At 45.3% G+C, this 21,612-nt stretch overlaps 1 protein-coding gene across 4 annotated transcripts in view; it reads left to right on the top strand.

Moving 5' to 3' along the window:
- MRLN (myoregulin) overlaps nucleotides 10,744–21,612 on the top strand; it is a 28,658-nt gene continuing 17,789 nt past the window's right edge. Inside the window, 1 exon segment of one of the 4 annotated variants that reach the window (NM_001307926.1) lies at nucleotides 10,744–11,099. The gene's annotated coding sequence lies outside the window, so the exon portion shown is untranslated. 4 annotated transcript variants of the gene reach the window in all.

Below are 21,612 nucleotides of genomic sequence, written 5' to 3'. Positions count from 1 at the left end.
TTGCATGATAAATGGAATTGTCCAGAAGCTTGGATCAGCCCATTTTTGTCTCTGAAGGAAAACTCAAGTCTATATCTAAAGAGGGTGCTGGCACTCAGCATGCTTGATCTCTCTCGCCCATCAGTTGATACTAGCTATGGCTCCGTCACCTTTATTTCTTTGCATTAAAACCATTAAAACATCTGCTTTTTTTTTTTTTTTTCCAGCTCCCTCAGCATGAAGAAGTTCCCAGGCCAGGGACTGAACCTGAGCCAGAGCCACAGCAGTGACAATGCTGGCTGAGCCACAAGGGAACTCCTCAACACATACACTTCTGTTATAGCTTCCCATTTACAATATTGTGTATTTTGCAAGCATAGGTGAGAGACTGGGCTTTGGAACCTCTGTGCCTGATTTCAGATATCAGCTCTGAAACTCAGATCCTTGGATGAATTGCATAACCACTCAGAGTCCTCTTTCTCATCTTCCTCACAGAGCTGTGTAGAATAAATATATCACTGTAGATGAAGCTCTTAGAATGAGGACTTAGAACTTAGGACAATTCAAACCCGTATTATATGAGAAATGTCATTACATATTTCTGCATTCCCTGGCTTTTCACTCTAGGATTGTCATGATATTAAGTTCTAACAGTAGATGTCAACTTAGCTTCTCATATCTCTAAGGTTTTCTTTTTTCAGTGTTCATTTTCTGAAGGCACAATTAAAAAACAACAACAAAAAAAGACAATGCTATTTTTCAAAACCAAACTTACTTTTCTTGCCGGTAGTGGTATGAGAATGCTGCATCTAAATACGTGAGGTAGGAGTTCCAGCTATTGTCCAACGGGATCACAGTGTCACTGGAGTGCTGGGATGCAGGATCAATCCCCGGTCTGGCCCAGTGGGTTAAGGATCTGGCATTGCCATAGCTGCAGCATAGGTCCCAACTGCAGCTCAGATCTGATCCCTGGCCTGGGAATTCCATATGCTTCAGGGTGGCCAAAAAATAAAATACAGTAAAAATGTAAGATTACCAATTTTTGTCTGAGTTTTATATAGACTCCTTTGGAGTGCTGTAGTGTCTTAAGAAGTACTTAGGTACTGGAGTTCCCATTGTGGCTCAGCGGAAACAAATCTGACTAGTATCCATGAGGATGCGGGTTCTATCCCAGGTCTCACTCAGTGGGTTAGGATCTGGTGTTCCCCCAAGCTGTGATGTATGTCAAAGACGTGGCTCAGATCTGGCCTTGATGTGACATAGGCCGGCAGCTGTAGCTCCAATTTGACCCCTAGGCTGGGAACCGCCGTGTGCTGCAGGTGCGGCCCTAAAAAGCAAAAAAAAAAAAAAAAAAGAGAATTGCTTAGGTGCTTAATCCCACCTGGAAAATGTGATGATGTTACCAAACCAAACTTGGTTCCCCTTGCCCACACACAGTAGAGCCAACCTACTGATACTCGGTTGGGGTGAAGGAAAGTGCAGTGTTTATTGCCAGGTGCCAGGCAAGGAGTCCAGGCAGCTGGTGTTTAAAAGACTTTAAGGGAGTTCCTGTCATGGCGTAGGGGAAACAAATCTGACTAGGAACCATGAGGTTTCAGGTTCGATCCCTGGCCTTGTTCAGTGGCTTAAGGATCCAGCGTTGCTGTGAGCTGTGGTGTAGGTCGCAGACAGGGCTTGGATCTGGCGTTGCTGTGGTTCTGGCAGAGGCAGACAGCAGCTGTATCTCTGATTAGACCCCTAGCCTGGGAACCTCCATATGCCGTGGGTGCAGCCTTTAAAAAAAAAAAAAAGAAGCCAAAAGACTTTAACTTGGGAGTTGCCTGGTGGCTCAGCTGGTGTTGTCGCTGCAGCAGCTTGGGTTGCTGCTCGGTGCAGGTTTGATCCCTGGCCCAGGAAATTCCATATGCCTCAGGCTCAGCCAAAAAAAAAAAAAGATCCAAACTCCCTGAAGGCTTTCAGGGCAAGGTTTTTAAAGACAGGGTGAGGGAGGAGGGTTGTGGGTCGTGTGATCAGCTCATGGACACTCTTCTGATTGGTCGTGGGTGAGATAATCAGGAATCAACATTATCAACCTTCTGGTTCCAACTAGTCTGGGTCTACGTGCTTGTGGGCAACACAGAGTTAACTTCTTCCATCTGGTGGGGGTTTCAGTCTTTGCAAAACAGCTCAAAGGACACAGCTCAGAATAGTATCTATAGTCCTTGAGGAGGAACTTAAAGGTCCTTGACTTTGTTTAATAGCTAAACTATTACTATTTTTGCCTTACCTGTTTTCCTTTCTTTCGGCATTTTCTCACCTCTCTGAGTAAACTGATTCTTTGACAAAGGTTTTTCTGTAGACAAAAGGCAGAAGGAGGACATGGAGGGGTAGGGGGAAGACCTGCGAAGGCCCCATAGGGACTTGCTTGGTTCTGGTGAGATGTGTGTCAGGGTCAAAAACTGAGCAGAACTTTCAGCCTCCAAGGTCCATGCCTGCATCTGCCATACAAGTTGCCCTCATCTTGCCCAGAAGTTGCGACGGGGCTGAAATTGAGCCAGACAGGGCAGAGACATAAGCAACAGCTTTTGAGTACTGTTCTCTGTCGCTTCCTCTCCACTGTCCAAGCCATTCTTGTCTCTTTAAAAAATAGTGGGCTGATTAAGGACAGGAAGTCAATTTCCTGATAAACATTATCAAGGACTGAAGGGCAGTCCTTGAGTTGCCTGTTGCCAATTATCTTCACTTTGAATGAACCTACCTGCAAGAAGTCCTTCCTCAAACATTCTGTGCCTTCCGCTAAGGGAAAACACAAACAGTCTCTCCCTGACACTCACAGTATTGCCCAGGGACATTCAGAGCCTGGAGTTTGATGAACACTCCCTTCTGCTGCTGGAGGATTCTTGGAGGGGCTGGCTTGAGAGAAGAGAGGGCGTTGGTTAGTTTTCTTCTCAGCTAGTGATTGAGAGTTTGCTTGGTTTTCTTACTAGCTTCACTGACGCCTTCATTCCACACCCGTATATCAAGCCAGGTTCTGCTTAATAACAAAGACCCAAACCAGCTTCTTGAAATGAAATTAGGGGAAAATACTTGAAAAACAGCTTGCATACCGAACTCCATAGGATGCTTTATTTCATTTCTTATACTCGAGGGCAGTTTGAAAACTCCAACCCTTGTTGAAATTTATGGGATACATGTGGGAAGTCTGCCTCCAGCAATAAAAATGGGTGTTAGAGGCAAAGCACTGAAATTTGTGTAACATGGATTACATCAGAGTGAATGGAATAAAAGGAATTTGCCAATGGGAGGAGGATTGTGCCACACTATTATTACTATTATTATTATTCTTATTATTGTTATTTATGGCCACACTCACAACAGATGGATTTTCCTGGGCCAGGGATTGAATCTGAGCCACAGTTGTGAGAACTGCAGTGACCAGAGCCCTTGAAGTCAGATTCTTAACCCACTGCTCCACAGTGGGAACTCATTATTATTATTATCATTACTATTATTATTTGGTGTAGAAAGCCCATGCAGTTCAAAAGTACCCCCTCTCATCTCTTCCAGTGCCTGAATTTTCCTTGTTGGTTCGGTTTTTGTTTGCTTGCTTGTTTGTTTTAGGACCGCACCTGTGGCATATAGAGGTTGCCAGGCTGGGGGTCTAATCAGAGCTGCAGCCACTGGCCTGCACCACAGCTACAGCAACGCCAGATCCTCAACCCACTAAGTGAGGCCAGGGATCGAACCTGCAACCTCATAGCTCCCAGTCGGATATGTTTCCGCTGCGCCACGATGGGAACTCCCCTTGTTGGTTCTTAAGGGTTAAAAGCTGTGATGTGTGGGGCAGAAATCTTATCTCTGGTAAGGACCCAATTCTGGAGTGTGCTGGAAGGTGCATACACTGGGCATCAGGAGACAGAGTTTCATGTCTTCTTTGGCCACTTGCTGGCTCTGGCTCTGGACCAGTTGCTCAGCATCTCTTGGCATCAAGCATCGAGCTCTGTGTCTGGCACATAGGAAATGCTCACAAACTCCTTGTCTTGCTGTATCTTACTCACTCAATTTTTCCGAATGGCCCGTCTGGCTTGTTCTGGGCTTCTCATAGTCTCTCCCTACCCAGTTCTAGCCAGGCGCTATGTGTTGCCAGTTACACCCGCTAAAAGCTGCTTATTCTTGCTTGTCCTCTCCACTCCTGCCCCGGGTCAGTTCAGTCCTCATCACTCACTGGACTCTTGTAGGCAATAGCTTCTCTGTTCTGGCCTCAGGTCTTGTTGCACTAACTGTACTCACCCCGGCTTAGGATAGAAGCATTAGCCCCACCTGGCCTGTAGAATGAAGGCTTCAGCATGATAAAAATAGCAGCCACTTTCATCCTTCTTACTGTGTGTTCTTCTAAAGTTCCATGCACTTTAACTCACTTCACCTTTGCAACAACTTTATATGAGAATGACTCTTAATGTTTCTAAATTTTATGGGAGTGTAGTTGACTTACAATGTTGTTTCAGGTGTGCAGCAAAGTGAACCAGATTGAATACATATATCCTTTTTTTTTTTTCTTTTTCTTTTTTTGCTGCATATGGAGTTCCTGGACCAGGGTCAGGTCTGAGCTGCAGTTGCAACCTGTGCTGCAGCTGTGGCAACACTGGATCCTTAACCACTGTGCCGAGTCAAGGATCGAACCCGTGTCCTGCTGCTGCAGAGACAGCACTGATTCTGTTGCATCACATCAGGAACTCCAATATATCCATTCTTCTTCAGAGTCTTTTCCCATATAGGTTATTACAGACGATTGAGGAGGTTTCCTTGTGGTATACAGAGGTTCTTGTTAATGATCTATTTTATACATAGTAGTGCGTATATGTTATTTCCATCAGAATAACTATTATGATCATCAGTTAACTAGTGAGGAAACTAAGGCATAGGAGAGGTTAAATAATTGATTGGCTTTCAACTGCGAGTAAGAGAGGAAGCCGAGAATATGAAAGTCTTATGCTCCCTGCTCAGTCTCAGACTTGTCTCTGGCCACTTCTGCCTTGTTCTTTATCCCATCAGCAATGCAAGCTACATGCTTGTCTTCCCCCACACAGACCCGCTTCTCCTCCTCCCGTGCTTCTGTTGCTCCTAGTAGCTCTGCTTGGAATGCTTTTCCTGTTGACTCCTTGACACGCTCTGACTTCTCCTTCTAGACCTGACCTTGGCATCCCCTCCCCCATCACTCAGTCTTCCCACCTGGCTTGCCCAGGGCTCTGCGCACACCTCCGAAGACCTGAGGGGCTGCTTTGGGTCAGGGAGGAGACGGACTATGGAAACAAAAATCGGGAGGTGGCCCTTAGGATCTTAAGGTCATTTGGGGAAAAGTGGCAAAACCCCTGGAGCTCAAGAGCCTGAGCAGCCCTGGAAAGGTAAGCACAAGGCACCACGAGAGGACACACTAGCGGTTGAAGACTCCAGCCTCGGGTGTGGAGAAGGCCCTCCTAGAGGAGGGAATGTTGAAGCTGAGGCCTCACAGATGGAAAGAAATCCACAGTGAGGAGCCGGGGGCAGGGAAGGCTGTCTAGAAAGAAGGACTGGCATTTGCAAGCTCAGAGCTAGGACAACCTAAGGGAGGTTTGGGGCAATTAGTGAGTGTGTTCACCTATTTACTGTTCTTTGCCACTTGGCTGGGCTCCTCAAGGATGCCATACCCCTTTTGGCTGGTTCAGAGAGGTCTCAGTGGATATGAGACTGGAACCCAGACACTGGAATCTCTGGGATCCTGTCTGCACCTGTTAAAGATAAGGGCCATGTTGAGGAGATTGCTCAGAAAGTCCTTTGGATTTTCTGAGATTCTATGAATTATGTAGGAAAAAGAAGGCAAGAAGGAGGGCTGGTCTGAGGATGGCCTGAGGGTCCTGGGAGGCTACTGGAGGTGCTGCTCAGGCCCTGATTTTAACCTCTTGGTGAAAAAAGAGGGTTATGGGGTCAGGGAGGAGTTGTAGTTAAGACACACTTAGCTGCTAGCTACTTTCCCTCCTACAGACCAGAAGCAGAAAGCCTCCTGTCAATACCCCTGGCTGAGTGTGGAATCATCTTCAGGGTTGTCTAGATGTCTTAAAGCCCCTTCTTCTTCTTCTTCTGCTTCTTCTCCTTCTCCTTCCTCCTATTCTTCTTCTTCTTCTTTTTTGGCCATGCCTACAGGGTATGGAAGTTCACAGGCCAGGGATCAAACCCACACTGCAACAGTGACCTGAGCCACTGCAGCGACAATGCCAGATCCTTAACTCGCTGAACAGCCAGGGAACGCCTGAAAGCCTTTTCTTAATGCAGGGTCTCTGTAGAGACATGAGAGACCAAATACACAATGGTCAGACTGAAAATAAACAAAGAACTCTGACCCACCACGGGCTGCAATCCATCCAGGAAGCCAGCCTACCAGTAAGAGTAACCAGTCCAGGAAGCCAAATCATATGGGTCCCAAACAGCCAGGACCTGAATAATAACTGATAGCTTCCCTAATGTTTGCATCCACTTCTATTTTAAGACAATCAGGAGAAAGCCAAGATGTACCCCTGACTCATCCCAGAGGACACTCCCCTCCAGCTGGCCTGCTTCCCCAGCCTAACCGCCTCTAATCGGGACATACCTGATGCCTTCTCTCTCTGTCTCTCTGTCTCTCTCTTTCTTTTTGCTGCCACTAGAAAACTTCCACACTCTTCTGCCTGCTTTTGAGTTTCTACCAAATTCGAGTGAGTGAGGTCGACTCCCTTGCCAGAGCAAGCTCTGAATAAATATCCTTTCTTTGTTCTCACTTGGATGGCCTTCATTCATTTCCAGAGATTAGAAGTGGTTCCCAGAAGCTCTGAGTACTCCATTTCTTTCTTTTTTTTTTCTTCTCAGGGCCACACCCACAGCACATGGAAGTTCCCAGGCTAGGGGTCAAATCAGAGCTGCAGCTGCTGGCCTATACCACAGCCTCAGCAACTTGGGATCCAAGCTACGTCTTCGCTCTACTCCGCAGCTCATGGCAACACCAGATCCCCAACCCTCTGAGCACAGCCAGGGATCGAACCCACATCCTCATGGATACTGTGTCAGGTTCATTACTGCTGAGCCACAACAGGAACTCCCCATTTATTTCTTTCACTCTCCAATTTGCCTTTCTTGGAACACTGGAGAATGTTTTTTCATCAAATTTTTGCAATGATTTCCCCAAACCTACCCTTAAAATTGACCACGGCTGGGCGTGTTTGTACTGGAAAGAGCCCTGTTTTCCATGAGATGAGAGACAGCACCTCCTTTCCCAGTGAGAATTTCCCAAGAGAGCTTTGTAACCACTTGCTCCCTAAAATCAACCCTAGTTCCTTAGAACTGACAGGTCATAGCTAATTCATTTTCTTTTTTTTTTGTCTTTTTTTTTTTTTTTTTGCTATTTCTTTGGGCCGCTTCTGTGGCATATGGAGGTTCCCAGGCTAGGGGTCGAATTGGAGCTGTAGCCACCGGCCTACGCCAGAACCACAGCAACTCGGGATCCGAGCCGCGTCTGCAACCTACACCACAGCTCACGGCAACGCCGGATCGTTAACCCACTGAGCAGGGGCAGGGACTGAACCCACAACCTCATGGTTCCTAGTCGGATTCGTTAACCACTGCGCCACGACGGGAACTCCTGATTCATTTTCAAATATGACCTTCCACACAAAGCCTTTGCTGTATAATCAGTGTTTGCAATCATATCCTGTTAATAAGAAGGTCGGATTCTTACTAACTTATGCAAATAATTACATTGCCATAAAAATGAAAATACTCAATAAGTGTTGCTGAATTCTAGAGAAATTGGGGAGAAAATGGTCCGTATTTCATTTCCCTTTTTTTAAAAACATAGTCATCAGAATTGTTATAGACAGCCTAAGAGAAAGGGTTTCCCTCTATACAGAAAATGGAATATTAAATATCAGCAACATTCCAAACAAAACCCAATCATCCCCCATCAGCTCATTCCTTTTCCTGTGTCACTCTTGTTCTACTCCATTGTGGCTTAGCAGTCTCAGCAACCCATTAGAGTGTGCTGAAAATCCTGACTCAATCCAGCGCTGGACAAATAGCATCAGAACTTTGCTCAAGGGTACTTGGCGTAGCCCTTTTCCTTGTGGCTCTGAGACCATCCTTTGTTAAACTCAAAGCCGTCTGGCCTGTAGCCGATTTGCAAACATGTTCAGGAAAGCAACCAAGTAAATTAAAAAACCATCTGTGTATATGGAATAAATTCATTGAGTAATTAAAAAAAAACTTATCTGTAGATGGCAAGAGGCTGCAACTGGCCATGGTTAGGTGATCAATGATAATTTTCAAAGCTGAAAGATCTGATAAGAGCTTATTACAGAAGCAATGCAGTTGACAAGGAAATGTGGTTGGTTCTGGGCATTCAAAACAAAATCAAATCAATCTGAAATCAAAATAACAATTTTTTTTTTAAATAAGAGGTAATATGATTGTAAAGAACTTTTGGCTCTTCCAAAGTGAGGAGACTGTTCTTTGAAGTCATCAAGGACACGATGAATTTCACCTAAAGCACAGAAAAGTATCCCGGTAAGACACAGAATCTTTTCCTTTAAGGCAGATTTCTCAGAAGGCGAAGAGAAACCTTTTACAACCTCCTAAGAAGCCAATCAATAATCCAAGAAAATTTTGTTATTTAGCAAAGAAAAAGAAAATTTCAGTTTGGCATCAGTTTAATATTTAACACTAATGGTCTTTTAAAGAAATCTTATAATAAGCCCATCAAACCTTAGCTAACATTAACCATAACAAATGCATTTCCCTTTCTGTGAATCTTCTACAACTTTTTTTTGTTCATTTTATTCATTTTTTTCTTTTTTCTTTTTTGTTCCACACCTGTGGCATATGGAAGTTCCCAGGCTAGGGATTGAATTAGAGCTGCAGCCTGCAGGCCTACACCACAGCCACAACAATGTGGCACCCCAGCCACATCTGTGACCTGCACTGCAGCTTTTGGCAATGCTGTATCCTTAATCCACTGAGCAAGGCCAGGGATTGAACCCGCATCCTCATCGAGACAATGTCGGGGCCGTCTGAGCCCACAAGGGGATCTCCCAATTATAAAATTTCAATTCCCTGGTTGCTATGAAGATGTGGGCTCTTGTCCTTGTCTCACTGTTAGATTTTTTTATTCATTTTATTTGTTTGGCCATACCTGTAGCATGTGGAAATTGCTGGGCTAGGGTTCAAACCTATGCCACAGCAGTGACAACAACAGATCCTTAACCCACTGAGCCACCAGGGAACTCCACCATCGTTACGCTTTTACTAGGATTGTGTTTCTGGCAGATAGGATAAGTTGAGATCATCTGCTCAACATGAGTTCTGAAGCACCCACCAATACTTGTGGAGGGGATTCTTTTAAGACTTCCTTTTCCCTGGTGTGTGAAGTTCACGGCAACATTTGGGACAAATGGCTGAGGAGGACCAAATGGCCACCCAGGTGTCTCCAAGGCTCAGCCAAGTGGGTAAAATATCCATCCGGCTTCCAATTAGTATTTTTAGTGGTAGATGATTGTGCTTGGGGTCCTTGAGACACACTAGAACCCCTGGCAAGGGGATGCCCACCTAAATTTGTACTACTGAGGGGCCAGAGTGGGAAGGGGAAGGGGTGGAGGGGTGGATCAAGGGGTGGAGGCAGTGAAGGTTTTGAAGGGGAATAGATCTAACAATTCAAGGGAGTTTAAGGGATGGTTGGATTTGGTAAAAAGGAGGAAGAGGGAGAAACGTGGTGGGGGGGCAGTGCAGGGAGTGATGGGGAGGGAGCGATTCTGGATGAGAGTCAGATGGGGGCGGTTTATAGTCCCCCAAGAAGCCACTGAAATTCCCAGTGGTCTTGAGTAAAATTGGGCAATTACCGAAGATACGGAACGAATACCATAGGGGTGAAGCAGGCAGTGAGTGGTCATCGGGTAGAAAAGTACTGCTATGGCTGAATTGTCTCCCCCACCCCCACCCCCCTTCCCTGAAAAAGATATGTTGATGTCCCGACCCTGTGAAGTAGGCTTTTCTAGAAATGGGGTCTTTGCAGATGTAATCAATTTAAGATGAGGTCATTAAGATTGGCCCTAATCGAGTACGCCTGGTGCCTTTATACGAAGGGAAGCTAGAGGTACACAGGGATATGATGATGGAGCAGAGATCTGAGTGCTGCAGCTGTAAACCATGGAACGCCTGCCAAGAACTGCAGACCATCACCAAATGCCAGGACCGGGTGAGAAAAGGTCTTCCCTTGGAGCCTGCAGAGGGAGGATGCCCTGCTGCCACCTTGATTTCTTTCCTCCCTTCCTCCTTCCCTCTTTCTCTCTCTCTTTCTTTTGGCTGAACCTGCTGTATACAGCAGTTCCTGGGCTAGGGGTCAAATCAATCAGCTGCTGGCCTCCGCCACAGCCACGGCAACACTGGATCCGAGCCGAATCTTCCACCTATGTCACAGCTTGTGGCAACGCTGGATCCTCAACCCAATGAACAAGGCCAGGGATTGAACCCACATTGTCATGGACACCATGTCAGGTTCTTAACCTACTGAGCCACAATGGGAACTCCGACACCTTGATTTCTGACTTGTAGCCTCCAGAACTCTGAGACCACAACTATCTGTTGTTTTAAGCCATCCAGCTGTGGTATTTTGTCATGCCAGTGCTAGGAAACTAGTACGGTTAGTAACCTTGGCTTAGATCATTAAATCAGATGTAGGACCTTAAAGAAGACAGGAAAGATAATCCTCCTTGGGTTCCTGCGCCAGGGCTCCCCACTCAAGCCCAAGCCACAGAAGCTTCCTTCATTCAAGCCTCCATTGAGGATCTGAGGGAAGTTGATTGAAAAATCTCCACTAGAGGAACAAAGGAGAAACAGACGAGGCTTGGAAAAAGAGCCAGAGAAAAATCTCTTTGCCTGAAAGACGAGGTCCATGTAACTCCTCAGTGTGCTGTGACAGAGCATAGATGTCCAGTGGCTCCCTGTTGGGGTCCCCAGCCCCGGGACACAGAGGGTTGGAGAAGCCACCGCGAACACCTGGGTGAAGACAGAGTGCTATGAAGGATGGTTGGCCCTCAGTCTGAGACGCAGCACCTGAAGACTATCAGGGAAGACAAACCCAGATTTAGGTAAGTGGAGATTCTTCGAAAACACTGTGGTTGGTGGTTGCCAGAACTTGGGCGTGGGGGAAGAGGACCAGAGGGCAGGGGTTCTCTAATGCATATGAGAGCTTCAGCGCTGCAAGAGGAGAAGGTTCTGGCCATCTCTTGCCCAACCATGTGAGTGTACTTAATGCGATTGAATCACACACTTAGAAAGGGTCAAGGTGCTAAAGTTTTTGATACGTACATGCATTTTCGAAAGTCTTAGCAAAATAAAAAAAGACTTAAAATATAGGGAAGGGGGGCCTACTGCAAAATTGAGAACACATTGACAACCAGATCTGCAAGGATCTCAAGATTGGACAGGAAAATAGCCTTTTCTTTTATTCAAAAGGAGTAGGAGTTCCCTGGTGGCCTAGTGATTAAGGATGGGGCTGCTGTGGCCCAGGGTTCGATCCGTGGCCCAGGAAATTTCACATGCTGCAGGTGAGGCAAAAAAAAAAAAAAAAAAAAAAAAGAGTAAAGAAAGCTAGAAAGAACTGGATGTTGGCCATGGGGTGGGCAGGTTTATGACTAGACCAGGGAAGGTCTTTCTTTGTGGTCAGCTCCTTTGAGGAGGTCGTTAAGGAAAGGCTACTGTGCATTCCAGGGCTGGCTCAGGTTGAAGGTGGGTCAGAGGACAGGTCCTGCCTGGAAAGGAGAAGCCTGAGTTGAATTTGGTCAAGGCAACTCAGGAGCATCTCGTCCAGATTGGTCGGTGGGAACAAACAGTTTGGCTGGTCATTTATGACACAGAGAATGGGAACTGAGAGCCTGTGTTTGGCCTTGTCCTGGGTAAACAAGGGAGTCATCCTCCAGTCTCATCAAAGCCACTCGAGGAAGGGTGGTTCTGTGCAGGAAGGCTTTTCCTGGAACACAGAGGGTGGGGATCCCTGTACCCAGCTCTTTTCTAGGGGCCCAGGACTCAGGTGCTCTTCCACGCTGTCAGCCCCTGCAGCTGCTCTCCACCTCCCCCAGCCCCTACCCTGATGGTGAGTTTCTGAGTTGTGAGTTTTTGAAGGGCTGCTCTGCCGAAGCTGGCCAGCCCCAGCCTCATGTGTCAAGGCCCAGTGAGTGTGAGCTATTGCTTACCTGTCCACGTGGAGGCCACCATACTCCTTCTGGCACTTATTTCTCAAAATAATCTGATGAGGTATGTGGAGGTTGTAATTGCCATTTTAGCTGAAGACACTGAGACACCAAGAGAGTAAATAACATGCCTGATGTCCCTGGGCAAACGTCACAGGACTAGTGTGTACTTTTCCTAAAGCCACCGTGCAAATGGCCATAGACTTGGTGAGTTACAACAGCAGACATCTGTTGTCTCGGTTCTGGAAACTGGAAAGAAAATCCAGGAGTCAGCAAGGCCATCTGTCTCTGAAGTCACTCAGGGAGGACACTTCCTGGCCTTTGCGTAGCTCTGGTTGCTGCCAGTGACCCTTGGCATTCCTTGGCGAGCATCTTCGTCACGTGGCGTTCACTCTGTCCAAGTTTCCCTCTGCTGTGAGGATAGCAGCCATTGGATTAAGGCCCACTCTGATCCAGTCTGACTCAGCTCCACTTGATTACATCAGCAAGGCCCTACATCCAATACAGTCACATTCACAGGTGCAGGGTTAGACCCAAACCCATCTTTTGGAGGGAGACACTTCCACTTGTAGAATTAAGAAGTGGTGGAATGAAGGCCTGAACTACTCCCTAATCATCTGCAGACTGGGGTGTTCATGCACCGGAGACCAGTAAAAATGACGCACGAGGAGTTCCCGTCGTGGCGCAGTGGTTAACGAATCCGACTAGGAACCATGAGGTTGCGGGTTCGGTCCCTGCCCTTGCTCAGTGGGTTAAGGATCTGGCGTTGCCATGAGCTGTGGTGTAGGTTGCAGACTCAGCTCGGATCCTGTGTTGCTGTGTCTCTGGTGTAGGCTGGCAGCCACAGCTCTGATTAGACCCCTAGCCTGGGAACCTCCACATGCCACGGGAGCGGCCCAAGAAATGGCAAAAAGACGAAAATGACGCAGGAGGAGTGCTAAGACAGTGTTAGAATGTCCATGTTAAACTTCCATCTTTTGAACATTTCTATTTGTGTTCTGCGATACATATGTCGACAATAGTACATGAATATGGCCTGTAAAAATACATGCACTCTGTGGACTGTCAATCTTTGAAAACTGGTCAGTATGAAAAATTTTTTTTAAATAAAGACCTTTCAATTAAATCAACTATAATTTTAAAAATTCGTATATGTGAGATCTAGGGGTGATATCCCTCAAGTATGATGTTGATTCTTTCCAAAAAATTGTTTTTGCTTTTTTTGTTTTGTTTCTTGATGCTGATTCTTTTTTGTTTTGTTGTTATTTTCATTATAGTTGATTTACAATGTCCTGTCAGTTTCTGCTGTAAAGTGAACCAACCATACATATACACATACATATATATATATACACATTTTTTCCTCACTTTATCCTCCATCATGTTCTATCACAAGTGATTGTATATAGTTCCCTGTGCTATACAGCAGGACCTCATTGCTTATCCTTTATAAATGTAATGGTTTGCATCTGCTAACCCCAAACTCCCCTCCATCCACTCCCTCCCCCTGAGCAACCACAAGTCTGCTCTCTGTCTATGAGTCTGTTTCTGTTCTGTAGTTTATGCTGATTCTTAACTTTGGCAACTAGAAAGACAATGAAAATGCTAAAATTGTGAATATTTTAAGAAAAATACTTGACATAATTAAAACATTTTAAATAAAAAAGAAAGACTAAAGCCCTGTACCTACCCTACTCTGTCTCCTGCTTTTATTAAACTGGTGGCCACTGGTCACTGGTGTATTACTTTCTCATTTTAACAACACTCCTCCTCCAACCCCCACCCCCCGCCACAGAACACACTCATTGTGAGAGGTTTGAGGTGAGAGGTTCTGGCCTCCCCACTGCCCCCAGCACTGAGCTGAGAAAGGAATAGTTATCAGGCCTGAGCCAGGGTGACAAGCAGCTGGATCCTTGAGAATGACACAACTTGACAAGCATTTGTTCCTTTCAGTTTTGTATCTTTATATTGTCCAATAACTTTTGTCCGATTCTCAGTTTTCTTTTTAACGCTTCAGACAGACCCAGAGCTATTGTTTAATATCATTTAGGTCCAAAGACATGTTGTGGCTGGTTCTGAACAATTTGATGTCCATGGTTGGGGGAGGGGAGGCATAGACTTGGGATTTTTGGAAATAAAGTTTTTCACAAGGGGAGACTGGCTGCAAACCAGGAGCCAGGTCATGACTCTACTTCCATTCTTCGGACTTGAATTGGACAGGTTCCCTGTTATGTATGACACAATCACAAGGCCCGCCCCTTCCCCAGCGCGCACACACACACACACACACACACACTTTTTTGCAGGAATGATTTTGGGATCATTAAGGGAGAGAGACTGATAGGCTCACAGGTAAACTACCCTCAACAAGTTGCTAATGTGTATTTGAAAATCCATTTGTTTATATATTTTAAAAACAGCGGGAAGTCCAAGGAAACAAGGCCAATATGTATAATTTGAGAAGTTATTCAGATATCCCTGGAAAAGAATTGCTCAGATGGACAAAGGGTAGCATAGATGAGTCATGATGTTTTTCAAGAGAGTGAAACAGTAGAGTTTTTTGAGAGTTGACTGTTGAACTCTTAGAACTTTGACATAAGGGTCTATTGTGGAGGGGCTGAGCCCCTCATCAGGGGCTGTTTGTGCTCCTGTGTGGGCCCAAATATATTTTTGTCATAATTTATCCCACCTGTGTCTGTCAGTTCCTCTCCACTCGCCTCCTCCCGTGACAGCTTGGCTCATGTTTCTTCCGTAAGCTCCAAGCCAGTTATTAATAACAGCCCAGTGAGTCTCCCAGGCCACCTAACAGCATATGGTGTTTTTTTACAAAAGAGAGAGACTGTCTCCTTGACTTTGGACTTCGCTTGTTGAACCCCTGAACAGTAAGTTTGGGTTTTTTTTTTAAATGTGGTCTTTTAAAATGTTGACGTAGGAGGAAAGTTCAGAGTGGGTCTTGCTTGCGTCTGGAGGAGGGAGAAGATGGAAAACTCTGGGGTCAGAAAGCCTGTTTCCCTGCCCTGCTGTTCACTGTCTCTCCAGTCTTCATAAGGCTGATTATAAGAGAGATCAGGAGTGCCCATCTTGGCTCAGTGGTAATGAACCCGACTAGTATCCAGAGGACATGAGTTCGATCCCTGATCTTGCCCAGTAGGTTGAGGATCCTGTGCTGCCGTGAGCTGTGGTGTGGGTCACCAATGAGGCTCAGGTCTGGCATTGCTGTGGCTGTAGCGTAGGCTGGCAGCTGTAGCTCCAACTTGACTCCTAGCCTGGTAACCTCCGTATGCTATGGTTACGGCCCTAAAAAGACAAAAAAAAAAAAAAGAGAGAGAGAAATCAATGAATTAGAATCGGATCCCTTCATTTCCTTCTGGCTAAATAAAGGCAGGTGGAGGAGCGAGGGGTTCCTAAAAGCTACATGTCTTGAGCACACCTTGGGGCTGGGCTAGATGTTTCCATCTCTCTGCGCCTCCTCTCCAGATCGAAGATTTCAGTGATTTCAAAGAGAAATGTCACATATGGAAGGTATCCGCAGGGGAATGCTGGACAGGAAACTCGGGCCCTGTCATTTTTCCATGTTTGAGATTTGGTTCAGAGCAGCACCTGTCGTGTTCCACAGATTCATTGTCTTCTTGGTTTCTTGGCCAAAGGCTTTGTTTTTGTAGTTTTTGTTTTTGTTTTTAATAATGGTTGCTTTGGAGAGTCCTGCAAAGTAGGTCACTGTGTTTTCTGTCTGGAAAAGGAGGACCTGGAAGCCCAGGAGGGCCCAGTCCTCTGAGCAGAGGTAAAACCTGACCTTTTAGCCCTTCCTCAGGGCGATGGACCGGTCCTGTTTTCTGCATTGGTTACACATGTCCAATTCTCTTCAACATGTGCATCAGGCTTCTAATAAGGGAGACATCACAGTGAACTGGAAGGAGGCAGATGTCAGCTGGCTATTGAGCCCTGGCTCAACCGCTACCAAGCTGTGTGACCTTAGGCAAGTACTCAACATTTCTGAGCCTCAGTCTCCTTGTTTGTGAGATGAGAATTAAACCTTTTTGATAAGTTGGTGGCTTTTACTCCTAATGTATATAAGTGACCAAGTGTGGCAACATTTTTTTTTTTTTTTTCTTTTTTGGCTGCTCTGCAGCATGGTGACGTTCTTCATGAAATCCTTCACTGGAATTTTTCCTGAATCTTCATATCATCTCTCATTTGGTTCAAATTCAAACCTAGAACCTCCCGTGTGGCCTTTGGTGGGAAACTTTAAACTCTAGAGACAATCATTAGCTTTTACTGCTTTTGATAACTTCATAGGTAGTTCTCTGAGGGCCTAGTGGGTTGAGGCTCCTGCGTTCTCACTGCTATGGCTCTGGTTACTGCTATGCGGCATAGGTTCAATCTCTGGCCCAGAAATTCCTGCGTACTGCCTGTGTGGCAAAAAAAAAGAAAAACAAACAAACAAAGGGAGAACCTGAAGTAAACATTGCAACTCTCATTAAAAAAAAAAAAAAAAGAAAAAGAAACTTCATCTTTAGGACAGTGTAAGCCGTGGGTATGCTGAGGAGAGAGACTTTGGAGGATGGTATTTGTTTAGCAGTTTAGGATAGTAGGGCGAAAGCTAAGATCAATGATGATGGGGGACCTTTCAAAACAATTTCAAAGCATAAACTATTTTAATAAACTTCTCTGCAACTATAACCAGCATTCAGCCTTGGGGTCGTGTGCTTTGGTGGATTGTTTACCCCCTTTGCTAGTTTGGATCCTGTGTCTGGATTGAGACAGATAAAAGGGTGGGTCTCAGAGAATACTTGCTTCCCAGAGTTGTACCCTGGACACTCGGGATAGGAAAGGATTTTTGTTTTCCGCTGCAAGCTTTTGTTCTGCAAATGTTTAACTCCCACTGTGTGAAGATGTGGCACTAGGTTAGTGAGGGGTCAGTGACCTCTAAAAACAGCAGGAGAAAGAAGTCGTTTCATGAGTAGCTCTGATATAAGTCAGAATGGACTGGTTCCAGAGTCCACAAGGGCTATGGACAGGACCCGGTGGGCATCCCGCAGGGCCATCACGCCCCAAACTTATTCACCAGAAATGGGCATTATTGATCAGACTTCCCCTGGGAGAGCTGAACATTCTTAGAAAATGCATCAGTGACTTTCAGGGCTCTTTTTTGTAGAAGTTGCATTTCATCCTACCTACCCCAATTTCTTTTTTTCAGTTGAGCCCCTATTTTTTGTTTTTGTTTTTTTTGGCTGTGCCCACAGTATGCAGAAGTTCCAGGACTAGGGATCAAATCCTCGCCATAGCAATGACAACACCAGATCCTTAACCCACTGTGCCACATGGGAACTCCTTGAGCACCTGTTTTCTTTTGAGCCCTATGCTAAAGGCTGGATATATAATATGGCCTTAAATGAGGTCACAGTCTTTCATTTACCTTGACATTCCCTTCTTCAACCTGGCCTTCTACCTTCTCAACTCAACCTGACTCCAAGTCACATTTAGTTGGTTTCAGAAATCAAATCTGCACCTTAACAATAGATCAAAACTGCCACCAATGAATTTATGCAGAGGAGGGTGTGTGGCAGGCTGAGAAGGTTTTGCCAAATGCTTTTAAGAAGTCAAATGAGGCGTCCCCACTGTAGAGCAGTGGGCTAAGGATCTGGCATTGCTGCAGCTGTGGTGTAAGTGGTGTAAGCTCCAGCTTGGATTTGATCCCTGGCCAGGGAACTTCCATATGTTGTAGGTGCAGTTGGAAAAAAAAAGATGTCAAACAGGTCCAGAGATTGTCCATTCTTCTCCACTCACCAACCCCCAAATTGGGATGACACTTGCTTTGATATATGAGTTATGCAGGTAAAGACACAAGACCCAGCAAACAAGCCCCACCCTGTTTCATCACACCTCAGAGGAAACTGCCCTGTTGGGGTTTCCCAAGGAAGCCTGGTGGGGCTGGGACTCCGGGCAGTTCCTTTGGCCTTGCAGGGGTACTCTACAGCTGGGATTCTTGGAGAGGTTGTGGAATCTGGCACGGGGAAGGTGGAAACATTTTGATTATTTTGCTTCCAAAATCTTTCTTAATGTTAAGTGCCTGTAACTGAGTAATTTATGTCGTCTTAGGGGCAATGCAGTCGTTTATTTGGGCAGGCATGGGATGGCAAAAAGTCTCAGCCTTCAGGAGGCTTCACTGTGGATGATTAAGAGGAGATGTTTGTTCATAGGTTGAAAACTAGTTCATTTTAGGGCTGAAATATTTACACAAAACATTTGAGGCATTTGGTCATAGGTGGCTTGGGAGGGCCCCAAATGAACAGGTGTTGGCATGGAGGAAAGCATGAGAGGTCCAGCTGAAGAGAAGAAAAGGAGAGTGATTGCCACACAGGGCTGGCGCCAATGCCCTGTGGCCACATGTCTCTGGGTCTATCTTGTCTTCCTAGGACTTTCCATCTCTTAAGTCCACCTGTTTCATCTTGACCATTTCAGCCTTCACCATTGTTGGGCTGCAAGCAAGTGGCCAATTTCTGACTCCATGGCTTCATCAGACCAACCACTATTTGATGCAGTGCCAGGCAGCATACCAGGCCCTTGGCTCATCTTTATACCAGTCCTGAGACACTGCAGTGGCTGAGGCTTTGGAGCCAAACATCCTTTCATTCAAATCCCTGGTCATCCCTCACTTGTGATTGGAACCAGCTCACCAAAGTCTCTGGTCTTAGATCCCTCCAACTCAGGAAAGTGGAGTATTAGTAACACCTCTTAAGTCTTTATGAGATTAAAATTAAAGTGTGGGTCAGCCCTTCTTAATTGTCATTACAAATAAAATCCTTTCAATCCCCTGCTAGATAGATATTTTCTTTGTCTCCAGAAGAGGTAGCAGCTGAGGTGAGATGCCTGGTCCAAGGCTATAGCACTAATACCAGCCAGAACCGGGATGGCAAACCAGTTCCATCTTGTTTCAAAACCCACACTCTCTTCCCCGCTCCACCTTGCTGACAAGACCATTTGTGACAAAGCACGTGATTTTGTTTTCAGGCAAAGTCCACTCTGTCAAGTTGTGTGAGTCTGACTTGCCAAGTTTTCTAGTTTTCACTTGTACCTTATTTTCTGCTGGACTCTCTGGTCTTACCTTGACCTGAAAGAAGTTCTTACTCAAAGAAGTTGGGAGGTCAGGAAGGTAGAATATCTTGAAATAGCCAACTCTGGGGAAATGCAGAATCCAGTTTATCACAATCATGTCAAAAACTTGCTAAGGCTGGAGGAGTTCCCATTGTGTCTCAGTGGGTTAAGAACTCCACATAGTGTCTGTGAGGATGCAGGTTCGACATCTCCCCTGGCTCAGTGGGCTAAGGATCTGGTATTGCCACAAGCTGTGGGGTAGGTCTCAGACGCGGCTCAGATCCGGTGTTGCTGTGGCTGTGGCAAAAGCCTGTAGCTGCAGCTCCTATTCGACCCCTGGCCTGGGACTTCCATATTCTGCAGGTACAGGCCTAACCCTGAAAAAACAAACAAACAAAAACAAACAAAAAAATAACCTCACTGAGGAAATTATTACAGTAGCTCTGGAGAAAAGTAACTGTGTGACCTCAGACAAGTTGCTGTACTTCTCTGGTCCTCTTTTGACAAACAAGAAGTTCAAGAAATCTCAACTATCTTTCCAGCGTCAGCATTTCTGTGATATCTCAAGCCTTTCACTACAGTTGTTTTTCTTAGTTGGAGAGAGAAAAATCTCTTTGAAATCATATCTTAGTCAGGAAACAAGGTATGATAATCGGGCCTATAATCGTTTCAGTGTAAAGCCATATGTTGTTTATCAATATTCTCATTCAAGCTTTCTCTCATACAGGGCTCATATCACTGATAAGTTCATTTCTCAGATGTCTGTTAAATTCCATCCCTCATATAAATCCTCACATAATTTGTTTAGGAAATAAAACTTGCACTCAATGTTCGAAACTTGCGGAACACACAAAATCCACTCACCCATTGAATAAGCCTGAGTTTTCAGTTAACTTCTGAATGACTCAGAATTGAGAAGTTTATGTCTCCTGTCTACCACACCATTTCTGAAAACTTAAGGGGCCAAATATCTACCATGCTGCAGAAACCATATCCATCCCAACAGGACATTTCCAACTTAAAACCCTGTAGGCTGGTGCCAAACTTTTGTGGCCTTCCAACAACTTGACTAGATTCCCAACTTACAAGCAAAAAAACAAAACAAAAGCAGAAACATCAATAAGTCAATAGTTCCCATATGATTTCTCAGGTTTCTAAAGATAATTGTATTGATTATAAATTGTATGGGAAAGAGATGTTTTTTTATGTGGGGACCAAGTTGAAAATACCCAACTGTGGGATTTTATTTTTGAAATACTTGCTGGGCAAAGTAGACCTAATATACGATTTCCTTATTATAGTTGTCTTTTTAACAAAATGAAGTATCAGTCTTCCAAGAGAAACCTTCTCCTTGATTCTTACTAAATGAATAATAGTTGCTGAAAACTGATTAGCCTCAAACCCCATGAGGCACTGGGATCCAGGATGGGAAGGACCACCCCCACTTTCTAGGAAGATACCACCTGTTTATGGGGTGGTGCATGCAAGCAAATAACCATAGTACACTGGAGTGAGTTGCCATTGGTTACAGACAAGTGGGCAATTGAAAACGTCAGAATGGATCACAGAGGAGGTAACGCTGGGTCTCAAAGGCTGAGTAGGTGTGTGAGAGTTTTGCATGTTTGGGTGCCTAAAGAGAAACTGAGAAGACATTTATTCAAGGGTTGCCATATAGGAGGTAATAAGATAGAGTAGAATCAATAATGAGAATCACCCCCAATTTTTACATGTTAATTCCCTAGGCACAAGTATTATCCCATTTAATTTTCACACTATCTTTTTCTGTTTGTTTTTTTGGTCTTTTGACTTTTTAGGGCCACATTTGAGGCATATGGAAGTTCCCAGGCTAGGGGTCCAGTTGGAGCTGTAGCTGCCGGCCTACGCCACAGCCACAGCAACTTGGAATCTGAGCTGCATCTGCAGCCTACAACACAGCTCACAGCAATGCCAGATTCTTAACCCACTGAGCAAGGCCATGGATCAAACCCACATCCTCATGGATGCTAGTCGGGTTTGTTAACCACTGAGCCACAACGGGAACTCCAATTTTCACATTTATCTTAAGAAGTGGATATGATACTGGGAGTTCCATTTGCGGCTCAGAGGTTAAGAATCCGACTAGTATCCATAAGGATGCAGGTCTGATCCTTGGACTTGCTCGGTGGGTTAAAGGATCTGGTGTTGGAGTTCCCATTGTGGTGTAGCAGAAATGAATCTGACTAGCATCCACGAGGATGCAGGTTTGATCCCTGGCCTCGCTTAGTGTGTTGAGGATCCAGCTTTCCCGTGAGCTATGGTGTAGGTCACAGATGCAGCT

This window comes from Sus scrofa, chromosome 14 (assembly GCF_000003025.6).
Source record: "Sus scrofa isolate TJ Tabasco breed Duroc chromosome 14, Sscrofa11.1, whole genome shotgun sequence".
Taxonomy (NCBI): Eukaryota; Metazoa; Chordata; class Mammalia; order Artiodactyla; family Suidae; genus Sus; species Sus scrofa.
The sequence above is the reverse complement of the archived record's forward strand: the minus strand, read 5'-3'. Positions and strand labels throughout refer to the sequence as shown.